The sequence below is a fragment of the Lepidochelys kempii genome, chromosome 6, assembly GCF_965140285.1.
Source record: "Lepidochelys kempii isolate rLepKem1 chromosome 6, rLepKem1.hap1, whole genome shotgun sequence".
Taxonomy (NCBI): domain Eukaryota; kingdom Metazoa; phylum Chordata; order Testudines; family Cheloniidae; genus Lepidochelys; species Lepidochelys kempii.
The window spans coordinates 22202296-22225004 of NC_136385.1; the positions used below are offsets into that span (position 1 = coordinate 22202296).

Consider the following 22709-nt stretch of genomic DNA (forward strand, 5'->3'; position numbering starts at 1 on the left):
TATCTGGGGTGAGGCTCACCTGGAGCTGGCGAGGTGGGTCAGCACCACCCCCTACTCAAACAATGGTCCAGTCTGCAACACTTAAACTATTCACTGTAAAGGTACCTCTCATCCACCAGTCCTGTGGGGCTCCAATTTGGGGGAAAGAGTATATATGCCTGACCACCAGATAATTTCCCTGATCCAGTTAAGTCCTGGATATAAGTTCAGCGTCACTGCATATATGGGCAGACTGTTTCCTGAAGCTGTGATTTATTTATCCTGGATAGGAAGGACTTCGAGGTTTTTCTTTCATGACCGTGCTTATGTCGTTTGGACTCATGGCTGGGTTTTGAACCCCTTGTTTCCAGATGCATGCATTATTAATGAATGGGCAGGAGATGCTACACTAGCTGACCCAGTGAGCTAAAGATATTCCTGCCTTGAAACCCTGGTGCATTTGGCCTCCAGTGGGTGTGGATCTTTCCTTTTTGGGAGAGCAACCACTGCAGGTCTTACTCTTCTCCTGGCTATGTGGTCCTCTCCCATCCTTGTTTTCAGCTCATTCTCTGGTGCCTGCAGGTTTATATCATTCATCTTCCACTTTCTCCCGGCTTTAAGTAGATAGACATCATTGATGAGCCTTTTTCCACCTACTGCAGATGGGGCTCTGCTGTGGAAGAGGATGGTGTAGAAAAGTGGGTAGCAACATTTGGTAAAATAGGACTCAGCAGGACATCTCCTTACAAACAGTAACTCCTGGGCCTTAGATCTACACTGGGGACATGCCTCAATTCCTGCCACTGGAGTGGATGCATCAGTGCAGACCCTTAATTTAGTCCGGGTAAACCATTAAACTGTGATTTGCACTAGTGCAGCTAATCTTAGTTCCAAGTAGCGGTTAGTTTCTTCACTGCCTTTACTTGTGTGCAATAAGGGTTTGCACTGGTGGCTGGACTCAGGACAAATGCCAAATCCCTAGTTCTCCTCACTCATTTCCTTACTTTCTAGCACTCCCTCTTAGATGAAGCCCATCTGTTTCCCAAAGAGCAGGACCCAGTCCTGAGACAGAGGCCGTATTTGATATTAAATTGAGCCAGCTCAGAAGGAGAAACTCTCTCTCCTTTCTAAATAAATGAGGTGGTCTGAACCAAAAACCCAGATCTGTCCAGGCCTGAAGTTTGGATCCAAATCTGAAATGTGCAGCTGGGACTAACAGCAAATGGACAAGGAGAAGTTAATGTAGCCATCTAAGTTTGCTGGACTTTACCTTTCAGGTACATTAGGTGGCGTTCCCCTTCCAAGAGAGAGACCACTTATTTCTCAGCCCTGCTGATGCTTCCTCAGTGACCCTTGAAAAGCTGGGGTCTGTTTTTTACAAGCAGTTTGTCCATTTATTGCTTTTTGCTCCGTACTGACCATAGAGTGTGTGAACGTTTTCTCCCCATGTATCAATCAGACTGGCAGGAAGCTAGAGGGAATGATTCCAACGAGCAGAATGACTTCCAGAGGAAAGAGGGGAATATTCTGACTCTTGACACAGGAGCACTTGTTGACTCAAATTCTACACCACCTACCACTTTGAAGGGATATTTTTCCCATCTGCATGTTCCAGTTCTGTCCACACCTGCCACTGAATTCTGCTGTTTCTATTAGTCAAATCATTTCCACCAACTGCACCCAGGGTTCCTTGGCTTTTATTACAAAGATTCTTGTCATAGAAGCTTCTTTAGTGTCAAACAGGATCCAATAGACAGAGGAGGAGAGGTGCAGGGAATGGAGGAAACGGGAAGAGGCAGAGAACTTCTCTGAATGGAACAAAGCCTACAAATAGAACAGGCCCTCACTTTCAAGCCTTGCTAATCAGTTAAAGAACAGCATGTTTAGACTAAAGGATCTGAGCAAGTCCATACCTGTACACTGCTTCTCCAGCACAGACTATGTGCAGGCCTTCATTGAATCACAAGATCAGACCAGAGACTATCTTTAGAATAATATTTGTTCTAGCAAATATTTGTTCTAGCAGTTATTGACAGAAGAGTAATGCTCTGCTCTTCCAAAAAAAGTGTAACAAAGGTACGTGGGATGTATTCATTCTAGAAACACATACTTCTGGGTAAGAAACATATTAGTCAGGACTGCTCCTTTGAGGGTAGGAATTACAGCAGCCAAGCTGGCATCTCTGCACCCTTTGGAGCTATGGTTAACAGTTAAAAGGTACTCAATAATAATCCCTAGCTCTCTTATCACTTTTCATCCAGAGCTTTCAAAACACCTTACAAAAGAGATCAAGTGTCAGGCAAGTGACAGAGTTAGGAATAGGATACAGGTCAATCAAATCCTAGTCATAATGTCTTCTCCTCTGGTCACAATAAAGTAATCAGTAGTAGTATTTTATTATTTGTATTGCCAGAGTACCTAAGAGCCCTAGGTATGGACCAGCGCCCATTGTGCTAGGCACTGTACAAACACAGGACAAAAAGATGGTCCCTGCCCTTAAAGAGCTTACCGTCTAAGTAGACTATCATTTCCACCGCACATCCTGGACTGGCATGAAGAACTTTCCAAGCCTGGGCTGCTGTTGGAATGGACATAGCTGGAGTGGCTTTCCCCTTGAGACTCCTTAGGGAGAAATTATAAATCAGTCGAAGATCCCCACTCCTATGGTACGTGTCTCCCTTCATTCTTTTTACTCGATGGCAAAACCCCAACCCAGTGCTTTTTAAAAGATTACTAGATGTTCAAAAAGCCAAATGTTTTTATAGAGGTAGCATGCAGCAGGGATGTGGTGACTGTGTAGCAGCCTCTTAACACTGGACTCTGTCCTGCTCGTCGCTTTTCACCTTGAAATCATAGGGCAAAACTCCTCCCCTGTTCTGTGCAGAATCAAGTCCTAAGCTAGAGCAGAAGGATGGTCTAGTGGTTACGACACTGGGGCAGGGAACACAGGAGATTTGCATTTAATTCCTTGTTCTGCCACAGAAACTCCCCGTGTGACCTTGGACAAGTCATTTGGGGCTGGATTTTCAAGAGTTCAGCTGTCATTTAGGCACCCAAATAAGTGGCCCAAGAGAACAGCACTGTTTCAGTCCTGAGCTGTTTTGAATATTTGGCTCTAAGTGTCAACATGGGATCTGCTTGATGTTGACCGCTTGAAAATCTGCCCTTAATTTCTGTGTTTCATCTGTAAAATGGGGACAACGCTTCCTGTCTCTCACGATTTGTCTCTTGTCTGTTTAGACTGTAAGCACTGGGAAGGGTGCCCTCTCCTTGTGCCATGTGCAATATGTTCTTATAATGAGGCCTAGGTCATGGCTGGGGCCAGTCAACTCTACTTGAATATTTATGTAAGCAGTGTCAGGATGAGCTCCACCCTGACATCTGGTGGTGAGGTGTGGCAAGTTGTGGAAAAGAACTTCAGGGGCCGATCTCATTTGCATAGGCACACCCATCACGCCTAGAATGAGACCATAGCTGCCCAAATGGTCACTTTGGCTGCTGTGGGATCCCCAGTGTCTCTGTTATTGGGGCAGGAAGAATAAATTGTTATTACTCTGATTATGGGAACTGTGCTTGGAACTGTACGTGGCCTTTTGTTATGATGGAGGGATTCACCATCAACTAAGTAGCACTCGCTAGGCAAGGGTCATGGGTTCCAAAACTGTGTGAATGGAGAGAGGCTGGAACAAGTATTAATACTTGGTGGTATGGGCCCCTTGGTGAGGGCCTTACATGCTAATTGCACTTCCTCCTCTCTCCACTGTGGAATATCAGAGCTAATTTTGATTTCATTAGAAGTCTAGTTATAGGCTGCTGAGCTCATTTTGGGCTGACAGTGCACCAGCACTGGGGCTCCCCCTACTACAAGCTGAATTCACCTAAGAGCTGAAATCACCGAGTGTTGTGTTAAGTAGTGGGGGAGCCTGAAGCTATATTGTGGAGCAGTTGGTGGGCCGGCTGGAGTGCCTTGCGGACCGGCTGGTGGAGCAGTTTGTGGATGGCAGGAGCTGCTTGTGGGCCGTGGAGCTGAGCGAAGGAGTTCGTGGGGCGGCTGGCGGAGCAGAGCGCAGCTGAGCGAAGGAGTTCGTGGGGCGGCTGGCGGAGCGGAGCGCTGCTATGGAGCTATGGGGCGGTCAGCTTCAGATCATGTAAGGTGCCTCTTACCCCCGTCCCATTTCCACCCAGGTTGGGAGGTAAAGCTCCGCAGATAAACTTTCGAACTCTGGGGCTGCCCTGACCAGGGACAGAGACTTTTGGGGTATTGGACTTTTGGGACTTTGGGTGATTTGAGGTTGCTGGACTCAAGAACCAAAGGGAAAAGGGCATGCCCCAATTTGCTTGGGGTGGGGTTTTTTTTTGCTCATGAGTTGTGTTATGAATCCTGTTGGTGGTGTTTCCCAAACATAATGCCACATTGTTTCTCTCTGTTATTAAAAGACTTTTGCTACACTCAGACTATGTGCTTGCGAGAGGGGAAGTATTGCCTCTTGGAGGCGCCCAGCGGGGGTGGTATATATTTGTCCCACATCACTGGGTGGGGGCTCGAGCCGGTTTGCATTGTGTTATTGGAATGGATCCCCTAGATATTGAACTCGGCCCTTGTTGCTGCCAACTCTGACGGGCAGAAGGGTTACATTTTTGGGGGCTCGTCCGGGATCGCCTGGGTCAGTACCCCTCGCAAGCACCTGTTGAGTGATCCACTACATTGGGAAACAATTTATATTTTTTTTGTTTGTGCTTATATTTTGAGGAAATTACTGTTTGTATAATGGCTAATATGTCAGGTTTGTTGGGCCCTGGCTCAGCAGCTTCTAGCTCAGAGGCTGCAGCCTCGGCTGATGATTGGACAAAAGCTCTGGGGCAAACACTGGAAAAGGTTGTGCTGCCCCATGCTGAGTCAGACTCTTGTCGTAAGTTAAGATTATTTGCTGGGGAGGAGGAGTTTGAACCCTGGTTAGAGCATACCACTGAAATGCTGCAAGAGTGGGCCGTACCAGATGCAGAAAAGCGAAGATGCCTTATAGAGAGCCTTGGCGGCCCAGCATTAGATGTGATTCGCACCCTGAAGCTCATTGACCCTGGGGTCAGTGTGAAGGACTGCCTAGAGGCCCTTGAACACAACTTTGGGAGCGTAGAGGGCCCTGAAGACAGCTACTGTAAGTTCCTTAATTCCCGACAACAAAAGGGCGAGAAGGCTTCAGCCTACATACAGAGACTGGAGAGACTGCTTCAGAGAGCTGTCATGAGGGGAGCAGTGACTGCTGAGCAGATGGATCAGACCAGACTGGCTCAAATTGTAAGAGGAACTCAGTATCAGAACCCGATTCTACTTCATCTCCAGCTAAGAGAACGATGGGAACATCCCCCAAGTTACTCCCAGCTGATAAAAGAGGTCAGAGAGGAGGAAGAAAGGCAGGCTGCCAGTGAGTTTTGGGAAGCCCAAACATCGGAGCCAGCCAGCACAACACCACTGCGAACGGCCAGTGTACTGATGGTGAGCACCAGAGAGGAACTTGCCCAACAAATGCAGGTCCTGACGGAACGGATAGCTGAGCTGAAAAGTACCGTTGACCGAGTTAAGACTTCCAGGAATAAGAAGCCTCAAACTGTGGTGATTGAGAAGCCCGCACTTAGAGCCACCATCCCCCCCAGGCGAAGGGGGAAAGGTCAATTCTTCTGCTACCGATGTGGTCAGGATGGACACAGTGCTGCCAAGTGCCGTAATGAAGAAAACCCCTCCTTAGTGTATGGAAAGCTGAGGATCAGTTGGGAGAGATCCGGTAGCTGCCAGAGGGTCTGGGGACGGGGACCCCCCAGGTCTGCAGGATTTGAAGATTCCCCCAGAAAAGACTGTCCAGCTGGGATCCCTGCAGGACTGATAGGGCCTCGAGCAGAGGTCACGGTGAGGATCGAAGGGGTGGAGTGTAAAGCAGTGCTTGACACTGGATCTCAAGTGACTATTATATTTCAGTCATTCTACCAACAGATGCTTAGGCACCTGCCTATACAGCCACTGACTGGCCTTGGCCTGTGTGGCCTCAGCATGGATGAATACCCCTACCAAGGGTATGTCATAGTGCACCTGGAATTCCCAGAGGAGGTTGCTGGGGTAAGAGAAGAGGTAGACACAGCTGCCTTAATATGCCCTGACCCTAAAGGGACTTCTGATGTGTCTGTGCTGATAGGGACCAACTCCAGTCTCTTCAAGGTACTCGCGGATTACTGCAGAAGGCGGGCTGGGGACCAATACCTGAATACCCTGATGATCCATACGCTTTGTGCTGAAGCCTATAGGAAAATTGAGAGCGCTAAAAGGGACACATCTGAGCTACCGCTTGGGGCACTGAAGTACGCGGGCACAACCCCCTTAGTAGTGCCTGCAAGGACGGAGCAAGAAGTGCTTGTCATGAGTACCTGTCTGAAAGGCAGTAAAGGGACGTTAGCAATGATAGAGCAGCCGATGGGAGGAGAGCTCCCTGAAGGAGTGCTGGTCCCCAGTGGAGTCATAACCCTACCTGCTGAAGCCCAGGAAAGGGTGACTATACTGATTGCTAATGAAACGAGTCGTGATGTTGTTGTGAAGCAAGGACAAAAGATAGCAGACCTCTTTGAGCCTGAGTCGATTGTAAAACCCCAGTGTGAAACTCAAGTTCCGACAATAGACCCAGCAAAGTTTGACTTTGGAGATTCACCAGTGTCCGAGGACTGGAAAGATCGCCTGAGGAAGAAACTTTGTGAAAGATCCAAGGTGTTCTCACTGCATGAATGGGATGTGCAAAAGGAGTAGAGCACAATATCAGACTACATGACTCTCGTCCTTTCAGGGAGAGATCTAGGAAGATTGCTCTCTCTGAGATGGAAGATGTGCGACATCATCTTCAGGAGCTGGCTGCGAATGGCATCATTACAGAGTCCCGCAGCCCATACGCCTCACCCATTGTGGTAGTCCGCAAAAAGAATGGGAAAATCCGGATGTGTATTGACTACCGCACCCTAAACAGCCGTACTGTGGTCGACCAGTACACTATGCCTCGAGTGCAAGATGCCTTAGACTGTTTGCTGGGAAGCCAGTGGTTCTCTGTGTTGGATCTTCGAAGTGGATACTACCAGATCCCTCTGGGAGAAGAAGATAAGGAGAAGACAGCCTTCATCTGCCCATTAGGGTTTTATCAGTTCGAACGCATGCCCCAAGGGATTTCTGGAGCACCTGCCACCTTTCAACGTTTCATGGAGAAAGTTGTGGGAGACATGAATTTACTGCAAGTGTTAGTTTATTTGGATGACCTGATTGTGTTTGGAAGAACCTTAGAGGAGCATGAAGAAAGACTTCTTAAAGTGCTTGATAGGTTGGAGGATTATGGTCTGAAGCTTTCAATTGACAAATGCCAGTTCTGCAGAACCTCAGTGAAGTATGTGGGTCACATTGTGTCCCAAGAAGGTGTGAGTACTGATCCTGATAAAATAGAAGCACTCACTACATGGCCACGTCCAAGTAACTACAGAGAACTCAAGACCTTTCTTGGATTTAGTGGCTACTACCGCAGATTTGTGAAAAACTATGCTACGATTGTAAAGCCTCTGAATGATCTTACCAGGGGACATCAGTCCAGCAAGAATAAATCTAAGTCCAAGAATAAGGGGAGGTCCCCAAAGCCTCCTGTGCAGGGACACAATGGCCCCTTTGCACCATTTGGGCCACGGTGGGATGAGAGATGTGAAAGGGCTTTTCGAGAAATCATTACTTGCCTAACTCATGCTCCAGTCCTAGTTTTTGCTGACCCAAGCAAACCATTTATCCTGCATACTGATGCCAGTTTGGAGGGTCTGGGAGCAGTCCTGTACCAGGAAGTGGAAGGCAAATGTAAACCTGTAGCCTTTGCCAGCCGAGGATTGTCTGATAGTGAAACTCGCTATCCCACTCACAAGCTGGAATTTTTGGCCTTGAAATGGGCCATCACTGAGAAATTTCGAGACTACTTGTATGGTGCTCAGTTCCAGGTGTGGACAGACAACAATCCACTGACTTATGTGTTAACAAGTGCTAAGCTGGATGCTACAGGGCAGAGATGGGTGGCTGCCTTGGCTAGCTATGAGTTCAGCATTCAGTACCGATCAGGGAGAAGCAATGTAGATGCAGATGCATTGTCCAGGCATCCGCAGGCTCCAGAAGTTGCTGTGATACCCACAGATGGAGTGAGAGCTATTTGCAGTGTGAGTCGCCGAGAGCCAGAGGCCCGTGAGGGCCTTCAGGGATGTGTTGCAGAAGCTTTGGGCCTGCCCCCTGAATGCATGCCTTCTGCTTCAGTGAACTATATTGCATTAGACCAATCTCCTTTGCCCATGCTCAATGCGGCTGACTGACCAGAAGCCCAGCGGCAAGATATTGACATTCGTGATACACTACTTGCCAAAAGGGAGGGGCGAAGCCCAGCTGCAGTTGTCCCACCTACCCCGGAGGGTAAACTACTATTGAGAGAATGGACCAAACTAAAACTGATTCAGGGAGTGCTACACCGAATGACCACTGACCCTTTACAAAAACAACGAGCACAACTAGTACTGCCAAAAAAAGTACAGAGCCCTTGCCATGAGGGCCCTGCATGATGACTTTGGGCATTTAGGGATGGAGAGGACCCTGGAACTTATTCGTAGTAGGTTCTATTGGCCCTGAATGGCTGAAGATGTTCGCAGGAAATGTGAGACTTGCGCTCGATGTGTTCAAAGGAAAACTCTGCCCACGAGGGCTGCATATCTCAAGAACATCACCAGCAACAAACCTTTGGAGTTGGTATGCATTGATTTCTTGTCTGTAGAGGTAGACAAGAGGAATGTTGGAAACATTCTAGTAGTGACTGACCATTTTACACGGTATGCACAAGCATATCCCACACGTGATCAGAGGGCCACCACCGTTGCTCGAGTATTGTGGGACAAATATTTCTCAGTCTATGGATTCCCTGCTCGGATACACTCTGATCAGGGGCGGGATTTTGAGAGTCACCTTCTGAAGGAGGTGCTGAAGATAGCAGGAATTAAAAAGTCTAGGACAACGCCTTATCACCCCCAAGGTGATCCTCAGCCAGAGAGGTTCAATCGAACCCTATTAGATATGTTGGGAACTTTGCGACCAGAGCAGAAGGCAACCTGGAGCCAGCATGTCGCATTTCTGGTGCATGCCTACAATGCCACAAAGAATGATGCTACGGGAGTCACCCCATATCTCTTGATGTTTGGGCGAGAACCAAGATTACCCATAGACTTGTGCTTTGGTGTATCAGAGGATGGAGATAGCTATGAAACTCATCAGCAATATGTATCCCGACTAAGAGAAAAGCTGCGGGATGCTTATCACTTAGCTACCGCTGCGGCTCGGAAGAACGCAGACCGCAACAAACATCGATATGATGCTAGAGTGCGTTCGCAGGAGCTCCAGCTGGGGGACAGAGTCCTGCTGCGAAATTTGGGTATTGCTGGCAAACACAAGATAGCTGACAGATGGAAGGCAATACCTTACCTAGTGATGGAAAAGCTGGGAGATCTGCTGGTCTACAAGATCAAACCTGAAGACGGTCCAGGGCAAATAAAGACGGTGCATAGAAACCTTTTGCTCCCTGTGGGGGAATTGGTAAGCACCCCTTATGAGATGGGCCACGGCAGGGCCGCCGGGCAGAACAGAGGTGCTAGACCAAAGCCACCATCCAACACAGACAGTGGGCCCCCTGCAGCTAACTTACCCCTATTCTGCACATCTGAGAGTGAGTCTGAGGAGGAAGACACAACCCTGGTGTATCCTGGGATAGAGACAAGATTTCAGTCTCGATCAGCTGAACCAAACGAGAGTTTTCCCTCTTCCGCCCTAAACCCAATGGCGGAACTATTTAGGCCCCTTTCTGATACCCCGGTGCTGCTGATGAGACCCCCCTGTGATGACACACACAGGTTATTGGACAATGGGGACAGACAGGTAGAGGATGTCCTGGGCACCTTGGACCCTCCAGCGTTAGAACTAGGAGTGCAGGGGCCTACGCCAGTAGCCGAGGGACCCTCCAGGGAAGCCTCTCCATCCGTCACTTAAGAGGATGTTCCCCCTACCTCGGCAACAGAGATTCTCAATAGACGAGACAGGGTGATAAGACCAGTGAAACGGTTAACTTATGATGCACCTGGGGTGACTAGTGAGGAGCCAATACATTTAGCACACAGGCTTGTGGAAGCTAAAGTGGGCTTCCTGAGGCCCTTTGGAGGAAACCAATGAGTTGGTATAAAGGGAGTGTGATTTGTCGGGACGACAAAGTCTCGGCTGGGGGGAGGATGTAAGCAGTGTCAGGATGAGCTCCACCCTGACATCTGGTGGTGAGGTGTGGCAAGTTGTGGAAAAGAACTTCAGGGGCCGATCTCATTTGCATAGGCACACCCATCACGCCTAGAATGAGACCATAGCTGCCCAAATTGTCACTTTGGCTGCTGTGGGATCCCCAGTGTCTCTGTTATTGGGGCAGGAAGAATAAATTGTTATTACCCTGATTATGGGAACTGTGCTTGGAACTGTACGTGGCCTTTTGTTATGATGGAGGGATTCACCATCAACTAAGTAGCACTCGCTAGGCAAGGGTCATGGGTTCCAAAACTGTGTGAATGGAGAGAGGCTGGGGACAAGTATTAATACTTGGTGGTATGGGCCCCTTGGTGAGGGCCTTACATGCTAATTGCACTTCCTCCTCTCTCCACTGTGGAATATCAGAGCTAATTTTGATTTCATTAGAAGTCTAGTTATAGGCTGCTGAGCTCATTTTGGGCTGACAGTGCACTAGCACTGGGGCTCCCCCTACTACAAGCTGAATTCACCTAAGAACTGAAATCACTGAGTGTTGTGTTAAGTAGTGGGGGAGCCTGAAGCTATATTGTGGAGCGGTTGGCGGGCCGGCTGGAGTGCCTTGTGGACCGGCTGGTGGAGCAGTTTGTGGATGGCAGGAGCTGCTTGTGGGCCGTGGAGCTGAGCGAAGGAGTTCGTGGGGCGGCTGGCGGAGCGGAGCGCAGCTGGGCGGAGCGGAGCGCAGCTGAGCGAAGTAGTTCGTGGGGCGGCTGGCGGAGCGGAGCGCAGCTGAGCGAAGGAGTTCGTGGGGTGGCTGGCGGAGCACTGCTATGGAGCTATGGGGCGGTCAGCTTCAGATCATGTAAGGTGCCTCTTACCCCCATCCCATTTCCACCCAGGTTGGGAGGTAAAGCTCCGCAGATAAACTTTCGAACTCTGGGGCTGCCCTGACCAGGGACAGAGACTTTTGGGGTATTGGACTTTTGGGACTTTGGGTGATTTGAGGTTGCTGGACTCAAGAACCAAAGGGAAAAGGGCATGCCCCAATTTGCTTGGGGTGGGGTTTTTTTTTGCTCATGGGTTGTGTTATGAATCCTGTTGGTGGTGTTTCCCAAACATAATGCCACATTGTTTCTCTCTGTTATTAAAAGGCTTTTGCTACACTCAGACTATGTGCTTGCGAGAGGGGAAGTATTGCCTCTTGGAGGCGCCCAGCGGGGGTGGTATATATTTGTCCAAGGTCACTGGGTGGGGGCTCAAGCCGGTTTGCATTGTGTTATTGGAATGGATCCCCTAGATATTGAACCCGGCCCTTGTTGCTGGCAACTCTGACGGGCAGAAGGGTTACATTTATAATAAGCTAGCTAGAAGAAAACCCCTTTCTCTTCTTAGCCACTGGACAGAAGTGATCTTCTCCCATTGTTAATCATCTTTGGAATCTCTTCTTTAGAATCCTAGAATATCAGGGTTGGAAGGGACCTCAGGAGGTCATCTAGTCCAACCCCCTACTCAAAGCAGGACCAATCCCCAACTAAATCATCCCAGCCAGGGCTTTGTCAAGCCTGACCTTGAAAACCTCTAAGGAAGGAGATTCCACCACCTCCCTATGTAACCCATTCCAGTGCTTCACCACCCTCCTAGTGAAAAAGTTTTTCCTAATATCCAACCTAAACCTCCCCCACTGTAACTTGAGACCATTACTCTTTGTTCTGTCATCTGGTACCACTGAGAACAGTCTAGATCCATCCTCTTCAGAACCCCCTTATTGATTATAATTCTCCTTAGTGGTTAGTCACTATATAAACTAGCTTTGCAGAGCAAGTTAAAACTTTAACTTTTTCCATTTTTCTACAGAGTAGAAGTCCATGAAATGCCCCTCAGCTGATCTTGGCTCTGGAAATCTATTGTGTCTCTAGATGAGCATATGTGACTGCACTCTCGCACTGCTTTATAAAATCTAGAGAGGAGATGTGAGGGCTTGCAGGGGAGAAGAAATTCAAAGTGCAGAAATGCGCTCAGTTAATGGATGGCGGTGGAACTCACTTCACTGAGTGCATTTCACACTGCCTAGCTATTGCAGCAGGGTTCTGCCAGCCATTGGTGAGTTAGTTCACTGCCACTCTGAGATGCAAGAGGGCAAGTCAAGGAAGGAGTTGCAGCTTTGAAAAGGGACTGTAAAATAGGCAACATGGGTTTCCATGTCTATTGAGTCTCCGTGATTTCCATTTGCTCAATTTACAAAGTGTGTATTCTAACTGCCACCCTGGGTTCTTTTCCACCATGCACATTGCCACCAGTATTAAAGGTTCTGCAAGATTAGTTAGGCCCTTGTGACACTTGCGCAATCAAAGAGGAATGACTGTCTCATGGTTAAAGAACTGGCCTGGCACTTCTTAATATTCAAGGTCAGTTCCTGGCTCTGTCACAGCTTTCTGCGTGGCTTTGCACAATTCTGTGTCTCTCAATTCCCCCCTTTGTAAAATGCAGACGATTTCTTTCTCTTACCCTGTGTCTAGCTTGTCTATTTCCAGGGACAGTCTCACTGCATGTGTACAGGACCGAGCACAACGGGGCCTTGATATCAAATGGGTGCTATTTCTGAGTGCTGCTGTAATACAAATAATCACTAAAAACACTCACAGTGAATTGTCCCCCTTCCATCGTTTGTGCTCCCTTGCTGTTTGTTGCATTTCTCAGCGGACCTGGGCGGCTGATACTCGTTTCATTTAATAGATGTCTTTTTAAATAAATTTGTCATAGATTTTTTTTTAATAGAGTTAGCAACCATGAGGGGAAAATTGTAGGTGAAATGTTAATCTTCTCCGCCTTGAGAGTGTTTAAGATCCTATTTCATACCTCTAGATGACTGATTTGAATCCAGGCAGATGGCTGTGACCAAAAATCTGGACGTTCAGTGACGTGTGTCAGATGAGGTAAGGGCCTGTCCCCCATTCCTGCTGGACAACAGTCCACACCCCAGAAGCCACTGTCATAAGTGACACTAATGCCTGAGCCCTGGCTAGGCTCCTGAACCTACGCTCGGGGTACAGGGCTGAGACAGGCAGGTGGGACAGTGTACAGATGCCTTGCACCGCTGCTGCCTGACCTGGCAGTGAAGCGGGAGAGGCTGTCACGCTACAGTGCTGTGTCAGTGCAGCAACTTTCACCAGCAGCCTGGCTTGCTTAAGCCAAACCAAAACCCCCAAACCAAACCAAACCAAACCAAACCCCACTGTGGTTGTGGTTTTACCAACGTTCCCCACCAGAGGGAGCAGTTATAAGTTTAATGCCTGTACGTGAACTGGTGAGTGAATGAGCTTGGAGCAAACCCAGCAAACTACATCCGCCCCCTCATTTGTCACTCCTCAGTAGCTCTCTAGCCATTCATGTCTCTGTTAACTCTGTGAGAGCTGAGCTGAGACTCCTCTCCTGCTGCCCCACAATCCAAAACTCAGCTTCTCTCCCATCCAACCTCCCCAAGGCCAGTTTACTTCTGTTTCCTGCCGCTGCTGCCCACTTCAGTTCTGCTGCTGTTCTGCATTCAACCCACTTCCTTCCCAGCCCCTTCGACCCTGTGTTCCTGGCAGATTCACTGCCCCCGCTGGTTTCTACTGTGACACGTCAGACCACTGTAATGCAGAGGCAGGTGGTATATGATGCTCAGGATCCGTGAGTGTTTCTGGGGGTGGAAAGGTGACATCTGATTAAAATATGACTGTATAGATCATTGTTGCAACCACTGTTATACATTTGCAACAAATCTTGTACAAAACATGGCATGTAAGATGTTGATTTGAAGGTTATGATTTGCTGGTTATGATTATGCTATCTGTATGCATGTATCATTGAAGTTATGAATATTGGCTCTATATCTGGATTTCAAATGTTTGCTCCTGGGGGTTATGCCCACAAGGCAGCTAGCCAGCACATCTTGGAGGGACTATTCAAATTGAGTGGCCCGTCGAAAGAACATTTAGCTGACAATGGACCATGGGAGATGCCCATCTACACTTAATGGAACTTCCTGCTGTGCCTAGGAAAAATGCATGGACATGTGACTTGCCCATGTGACTCCAAACTCCATCTTATTGCTGTAACTTTCCACAGTAGGGACAATGGGATTCCGTCCACATGGCAGATGCTAAAAAGGGCCCTGGAATCTCCTCCATTTTGCCCGTCTCCTGCTCCAGCCTCTGGACTATGAACTTATACTAATGGGAGCATTCTAACCAAGGGACTGAGGTCCTTCCAATGATTTGGAAGCAACCAGAGACTTGACTTAAGCCAGCAGTTTATTCCATTAGTGCTACAAGACTGAACCAAGAATTTTGTAATTACTGTATGTATATGATTCCTTTAACCAATTTTAACTCTCACCTTTCTTTCTTTCTATGAATAAACGTTTAGATTTTAGATACTAAAGGATTGGCATCAGTGTGATTTTTTTGGGGAAGATTTAAGTTATATATTGACCTGGGTGTGTAGCTGGTCCTTTGGGATCAGCAGAACCTTTTATTTACTTGAATGGTTTTAAAGAACCATTCACCTTTAAATCCAGTGTTTTCGGTGGTAATACAAGGACTGGGATACCTAAGGGAATTGCTTTTATGACTTCTTGTTAGCCAGTGTGGTGAAACAGAAGTTTACTTTTGTTGCTGGTTTGGTATGTCCTATGCGGGGATTAGCCACCAGTCTTGGGGTGTATCTGCCCTATTTCTCAGCAGTTCGTCCTGAATTTGGCATCCTCAGTTGTCACCAACTGAGGCATGGTTACAGGGAAATTCAATCAAAGCAAGAGTTTTGACCTAGTCCATTAGGACACTGTTGAAACCTTCCTTGGCCTCCCATACTTGGCCTCCCACAAAGCCTCCCCAGTCCCGAAGTGGTCTTATCCACCTGGGAACTAGCCAGTTTCCTCGGAGATAATATATTTCCAATAATGCAAACACTAGTGCTTAGAACCTACAGGGAGTTACCTGTTTTGGAGCTCATCAAACCAAAATCCCTGCTGCCAAAGCTCCTGCCTTCACAGTGTTTGCTATTGGATTGAAAGGAGCACATAGGAAACAGCGGCCTGGCTTCCTGCATGGGAAAGCCCTTGTACTGAGGATTCACGCTGCTCTCTGAAATAACCAGCACAGGAATATAACCAGGCCAAAGATGATGTGCTTCATTTTCATGCTGTCATGTGACTAAAATATTGGTTACTTGTAACTGAGTAGTTCCTTGAAGTCTCACCTGACATCTAGACCCCGCTGTACAGACCCATAGTAATGGACAGTCCCTGCCTCAGAGAGTTTACACACCACATAGACAAGATACAGGATGGGAGGGGGAACTGAAGCACACAGAGGGGAAGTGACTTGCCCAAGGACACAGCGAGTCAGTGGCAGAGACAGGGACAGAATCTAGGTCTCCTGAGTTAGCCCCATGTCCTAGCCACTGGGCCACACTGCCTCCTCTCCAGAAATGACAGTCCTGGAGTCACTTGATTTTTTAAAGAGGGAAAAGCATAATGCACAACAATTGAAAGCAGATGTCTTGCGGGATGCCCTGCACCTTGTTCAGTTCATGTCTGAAAACCCTTGGAAAATGAGAAGTGCTAGATCAGAGCTCAGTATTACTGTGGATGGGTCTTGTGGATTTGGAGAGCCCTTGTGGGATAATTTCTAAGGGCTTTCTGCATACAGCCTTTCTACCAGGTGTAGGGAGTTGGTGCGTGACCCCACCTTACCCTGTGAGGCCTGGGGTGGGGCCCAAACGGAGCTCTAGGCTGCCAAACTCTGGAGTTCTGATACCACTGCATTTATAATGTGCTGTGCATGGCAAAGGAGAGGAGTTAATATTTCTGTTTTACTGATGTAGCATGCAAGGAAAAGAGTGCACTACCTTCTGGTAAGCTGGTGCTCCGGGAATGAGCCTGGCTGTAGGTTAGGTGCATGGCTGGTTATATACAGTAGTTTCCCTAAGGCTTTCAGTTGCTTTGAACATGTAGCATTGGAAACAACCATCTTCCTCAGCCCAGCACAGAACAAACCTTTGGGTCCTGCAAAGATTTCAGGCCCAGATTCCTGATGTTCTTGGTCCCACTGAGGCTAACCTTGGTCCTTTTCAGTGGAAAAGATGGATTTTTCTAGCTCTTTCCACTGCACATTTAAGGATCGGTTCAAATCTCTGAAATAGAATCTTCCCATTGATTTCAGTGGGAGTTGGCTCAAACTTTTGTCCTTCAAAAATTTAAATGGATTGCTAGAGGCTGAGAGGAAAAAATCACCCTGATACACGAATGCTCGCAGATTATTCACAGCCTCACACTGGGCAAGAGGTGTCCTAGCTTTGTTATATAAGGGACCAAAGAATAATTTAGCTGGCTTTCCTCTGACTCCTAAGTCTGGCTGTGGCCCCAGCACCGTGAAAGTGGGCGTGGTGGGAAATGCTGGACTCCATGTATACAGTGTGGCTTTGTTTTTTAAGGTGAACTGCTAAGGGTTTTTCAAGTGCCTTTTATGCTATTTTTCAGTGGCCTCAAAAAAGCTTCCCCTCCTGCTCCCTGGTGGAGAATATTTTTTCTGAATGTTTTTTACCTTAGGAATATCAAACCCAAACTTGAGTCCTGTCCACACAGAAGAACCCTTAACTCAAGTGCAGTAGTGCTTTTCACTTGAGTTGGCTGGCTGAACCGGGGGGAATGGGCTAAAGCTTAAGTTAGGACAATTTGTCGTCTACTAACACAACTATTCTGCTGTGTGGAGGCAGGCTAGCTCCACTTGAGTGCTGCTAGTCCTTCAGTGCCTTCCCACAGTTTCCCCCCAACCCTGTGCCCAGAAAGAACAGATACGCTCTCTCCCAATTCACTGGGAAAGACTTCCCAAAGCAACTCCGCTTACTGCAGCGCTGACGGGATGTCTACATTACAAGCACGACAGTGGCACTGCTGGAACTGCACTGTAGTGTAGACACTTGCGACAGTGACAAAGGGCTTTTTTCTGTTGCTGTAGTGAATCAACCCTTTCAAGAGGCAGCAGCGAGGTCAGCGAAAAGAAATTGGTCGATCTAGCTGCGTCTATAGCGGGGGTTAGGTCGACCTAACTGTGTCACACAAGGCCCGATACTGTTCACAGCCCTGAACAACATAGCTGGGTCCACCTAAGTTTTAGGTGTAGACCAGGCCTAAGAACCATGGGACACACCCTTAGAAGTCTTAGCACCACATGAGAGAGTACAGCACCTCAGTGTAAGGCTCTGTTTACACTTAAAAACACTACAGTGGCACAGCGACAATGCTGCAGAGCGTACTACAGCGACAGGAAGGGCTCTCCCATCGCCTGAGAGGCAGGAGCTAGGTTGCCGAAAAAATCCGTTGACCTAGAGCTGCCTACACCAGCGGTTCGGTCAACTTAACTAAGGGCATGGCTACACTGGAAACTTCAAAGCGCTCCCACGGCAGCACTTTGAAGTGTGAGTGTGATCGCGCGTGAGTGCTGGGCGAGAGCTCTCCCAGAGCTCCTGGTAATCCACCTCCACGAGGGGATTAGCTCAGAGCCCGTTTACACGCACGCTTTAAAGCGCTCTGACTTGCTGCGCTCAGGGGGGTGATTTTTCACCCCCCTGAGCCAGCAAGTTAGAGCACTATAAAATGTAAGTGTAGCCAAGCCCGAAGTCTCTCAGGGGTGTGCAGTGATGTAGCTATGCCAATGTAACTTTTCCTTGTAGACCAGCCCTGAATGACAACAGCTCAAGTGTTATTTCTCAGTGTGGCTGCTCTCAGGCAAGCTAGGTTAACTTGAGAGGAGTAACTTGGGCATAGATAACACAAGTTAACTGCAGTGAAGACGTACCCAGGCCTTCTATGCGTTGTTTGCTTTTAGGTTCAGTAACGTAACTGTGCTTTGGAACTCCTTGTGTTTTCCAAGGGGCTGATTATTTAGCCCCAAATCAACAAAACATTTTAAATCCCATTGAAGTTAGTGCGATTTAGGCACACATGTTTAAGTGCTTTGCTGAATCGGGGCCTCAACCCTTTTTCTGTCTGTGAGCAAAGGGGCATTTCGGTAGCTCAACTGCTCAAGTATTTTCCTTGGGTGAGGAAATGTATCACCCCTAGAAAACATCAGACACCACCAGTATGGGGTAGGTATCTTCAGTGTGACATTTATTTTAGCTATAGGGTCATTCAGTTTAAACAGGCAAGTCGTTGATTTTGGAGATTAGATAATACTTCCTGATTGGCCAGAGTAAACATTTCATGCTGCAGCCAAAGTTCATGGTAGCAGCTCTGAGTTGTCTCTGTTTCCAGTTTGCAGTGACAAAAAAACCCAAAGGGGAAATGGGAGAGGGAGCAGAGCCCATACTGTTGATGTGTCTGTCCAAAGGGCAACGCAGAGTCAGCTGAGTATGTATAAATTCCCTTTTTATGAGAGGCGGACCTTACACTCTGACCCACCACAGGAATGTTGTAGAAATCACCCAGGGGCTGCTGAACTATGTGTCCTTTGAAACAAGTGCGAATTGAACTTTGTGATGAGTTCTCACTATGACACACAAACCCCTGTTCAAACAGCCTCAGCTGCAGCTTTGTAACTGCCTTGAGATAACTACTTGCTACTTCAGCTCAGTAGAATGTGGCCTATTTTCTCACAGGGAACCTGCTGGCAGCTGCCACCCTAAGCCCCAGTGCTTGAGCTTAGCCATCTACTTTTAATGCTTTCTGCTCACCAGAACGTCTGAGCTAATATAGGGAACCACCCACAATCTATGTTAGAGAGGATGGGGGATCTGTCACACTGGACATTTGTCAAGTTTCTCCCATTAGTGATGAATGGCCCTTAGCAGAAAGGGTTGGAGGGAGCATGGCCTTGTGGGTATGGGTCAGTATTTAGGGGCTGGGATTATCAAAGTGCCTAAGGAATTAGGCACCCAACTCCAACTCCCTTAGGCACCTTTGACAATCCCTGCTCTGCCAGACTTCCTGTGTCAATGTAGGAAGGTCACTTATGCCTCTGTTTTCAAAAAGCCTCTAATTTTTAGGACACCCAAATGAGTGGTGATTTCTGAGAAGCTGGGCTGCAACTCTGTGCCTCTGTTTCCTTATCAGTGAAAGTGTTTCAGGTTCCTTTCAGATCATTTTCCCAGCCCTGCTGTCTGATTGAGACTCTAGCTCAAAGATGAGAGTTCCAGTATTTTGTTTGGATGTGGCATTCGTGTATCTCAAGCCTGGCCTTTCTCCCAGCATTTCAACACTTCTGTTTTGATTTAAATCTGGAAGAGACCAAGGCCACATAAATAAATAAAAGCCAGGTTCAGTTCAAACAGGTTCAGTTCTCCGCAAGAGATCAGGATCAGTTCAAGCTTTTGGCTGAGGAGTTTGGTTTTGTTGCTAAAACTGATGGTTCCATGCCTCCCTGCTCAGAGAAAAAAGGAAACTCGGACGTTATGCTTATTGTTCCATCTGGGGCACATGCGCTACTCCACTGTGGAAGATGCCTGGGGTTTCACCCTATAACTAGCAAATCTGAGTGTCTGCAGGAAGAAATTGACATCTCTGTAAGTGCCTCTGCTCTGCTGGCTGGTCCCACTGCAGTTCCTTCCACAAAATAACTGCTGAAGGTGCCCCACTTCCAGAACATATCCCACCCAAGCAGAGGAACCCAGCTGTGCATTCAAAATGTTAGGAACCCACATTGTTTGGCTTAGGTCTATGGTGTATTGAAAACTGTGCTTAAAATCAGAAGTTTCATTTTAAATGTCAGGGGTTTTCCTGATCCTGCTTGCAGACAGAAGGCTCTATAGGGAAGTGTGTGATCTGGGCCGAGCAGCAGTCAATCTGCAGTTGGCTCCCTAGAGTAAGGTGAGGTGAGCTGTGCGTCTCTGCATAGGGAGCAGCCTGCTCTCTCTCTCTCTCTGTGGTTTTTGGGTTCTTGTGTGTTATCCCTCTGAATTATATGAATTGATGTAGTATTACGTTGCAATCTTCCAGCAAGAGAGTTTATATGTTTACTAACTTTGTGGTGTGTATGCAGTGAACACAACCATAGTAGGTGACCTAACTTGCAAAATTCAGCAAGAAGTGGAGCTAAATATGCAGGGAGAACAGCATTAAAAGCAAGAGCACCATAAATGAGTGAAAAGAAAAGGAGTACTTGTGGCATCTTAGAGACTAACAAATTTATTTGAGCATAAGCTTTCGTGAGCTACAGCTCACTTCAGCATCCAAATAATAAATCAAATCAAATAAATTTGTTAGTCTCTAAGGTGCCACAAGTACTCCCTTTTCTTTTTGCGGATACAGACTAACACGGCTGTTACTATTAAACCTGTCATAAATGATTGAGAGTCTCACATTCAGCTCAGTCTTTCCAGAATGGCTCCCCTCCTCACCATGGCCACCTCTACCCCACCTGCAGAAAAGGGGACTGCAAAATACATGCTAACCCTGTTGCATGAGACTGAGGGCTGGGAATGGGGTTGCCAACCCTCCAGGATTGTCCTGGAGTCTCCAGGAATGAAAGCTTGATCTGCAATTAAAGAGTGTCCTGTGACGAAACCTCCAGGAACACACCCAACCAAAATTGGCAACGCTGGCTGGGAAGCATGGATGTTTTCTGGCATCCTTAGCAAGGTAAAATCTCTGGAGCCCCCTGGACTGCCTGCTTTTATTCTTGGTAGCTTAGCACCAGGTGCCATGCTTCTGTCCTCTGCCACCACCTCCCACTGCACCCTCTTCCACCCAAGATTCCAGTGTTAGCCTATTGTCTTCAGGATGCACCAATCCTTTTGCAGTGAGCCTCTCCCTGGCCCTGTGCCACAGCTGGACTCTCCTCTCCTGCAGCGTATGGACAATGGGTTTAAGTCCCTGGGGCAACGTACATTGGTGGCTTTGCTCCTTCACAAGAGACTTAGGGCACATCTACGTGACTTGCACTGTAGTGGCGCAGCTGCAACGCTGCAGCGCGTTTGGTGATGATGTTCTCTGCCAACGGGAGAGAGCTCCCCTGCCAACATGGCGCTGTGCACACGAGCACTTATGTTGGTGTAACTTATGTGGCTCAAAGGGGTGGTTTATTCATACCCCTGATCAATAGAAGTTATGCCAATATAGCCTGTCATGTAGACATAGCCTAAGTTTTAGCTTTTTCTCCCTGTGGCTATACAGCTTGTGAATGCTCATTTGTGCTAGAACCAGGTCTGAGAAGGGAAAGAAACAGGAAAACTATACCAGGGACATAGGAGAGGCTAAGTGGCACCTGCAGCAGAGAGACCAGGGGGACAGGACAAAGAGTGGGATGGCAACAAAGACAAGGGTGAGAGGCTGATGGGCACTGGAGCCCAAGGAAGGGAGTGAAATGAAGCCCTGGCAGCAGAGAGGGGAGACCTTGGAAAGAATAACAAAGACTAAACAGCACTGAGGATGAGGACCCCTCCCCCCACTCCGCTGAAAGAGCGAGACAGCTGTGCAGGCATTGTCTCTCACTGGAAGGGGATAAATACCCACTTTGATGAATAAAAAGCAATAAATTATGGATTTTTTGCCTTCCCTGATTTGTGAAACGTTTGCACTTTTGCTAGAGTCTCCAGTGTTTCTTTTTATAGCTGTTCAGTGCAATTGCTCATTCTTCCTAAATAATCACCAGGGTTGCAGTATTGATAATTAAACAGCAACTTAGCACATTTTGTTCGGGGAGACAGAGTGCAACAAGAGACACTTTGAGCTTTCCCAGCTGGCAGAGCAATCCCAAGCTACAGGAAATGCTTCTCTACACAAGGCAGGACATATTGGTCCTATTTACCATTGCCTGCACCTTGCATAATTTGCACTGGTGTAAAATGCATTCTGATTAGCTGGCATATGACACCCACTTTGCACTAGTATAAATGGCTACAAAAGGTGCTGGTCAGGCCCACTGTATGAGGAATTTCTTAAACTAAAAATCTTGCCCCCCCCTTCTGTCCTATTTGGGCTCCTTGGGCTCTATACCACCCCTTCTTCCCCCATAGAGGGGGAGTTCTAGGCCTCCAAAGGCTTCAAGGGAAGGAGCAGGGCTTTACTGTACCAACAAGTTAGAATAACCTTGAGGCTGCTCTAAGTTACACAAGCAGCTGAATTAGCCCTGCCTCAAGCTCTGCAAGTAGCATGTAAAAAAGTCAGGCAGCCATCTATGCTTTATCTTCCTCTTAAGATCACTTTGTGTATTTCTACTGCAGTTGAGAGTCTGGCTCCTATATTTATTATTAATCTTTCATTATTGTAATTTTGTTCACTGGGGAGCTAGGGCCAGATTCTCTTGCCTTTAGAAGCACAAAGGGAACTAAAATCAGCAGGATCTCATGCTGGAAATTGTTCTGGGTGGGGGCATATTCAGCTCTTATTTTACTCCCTCTTCAGCATCGAACATAACAGGTGTGTTGAGGCACTGTGGAG

At 47.6% G+C, this 22709-nt stretch overlaps 1 long non-coding RNA gene across 2 annotated transcripts in view; it reads right to left on the reverse strand.

Moving 5' to 3' along the window:
* The window catches only part of LOC140912544 (uncharacterized), a 69547-nt gene that overhangs the window by 22811 nt on the left and 24027 nt on the right, over positions 1–22709 (reverse strand). Inside the window, exon 2 of one of the 2 annotated variants that reach the window (XR_012159311.1) lies at positions 2489–2601. The exons of the other annotated variant lie outside the window; for it this stretch is intronic. This is a non-coding gene — a long non-coding RNA (uncharacterized LOC140912544). The remainder of the gene's footprint in view (positions 1–2488; positions 2602–22709) is intronic. 2 annotated transcript variants of the gene reach the window in all.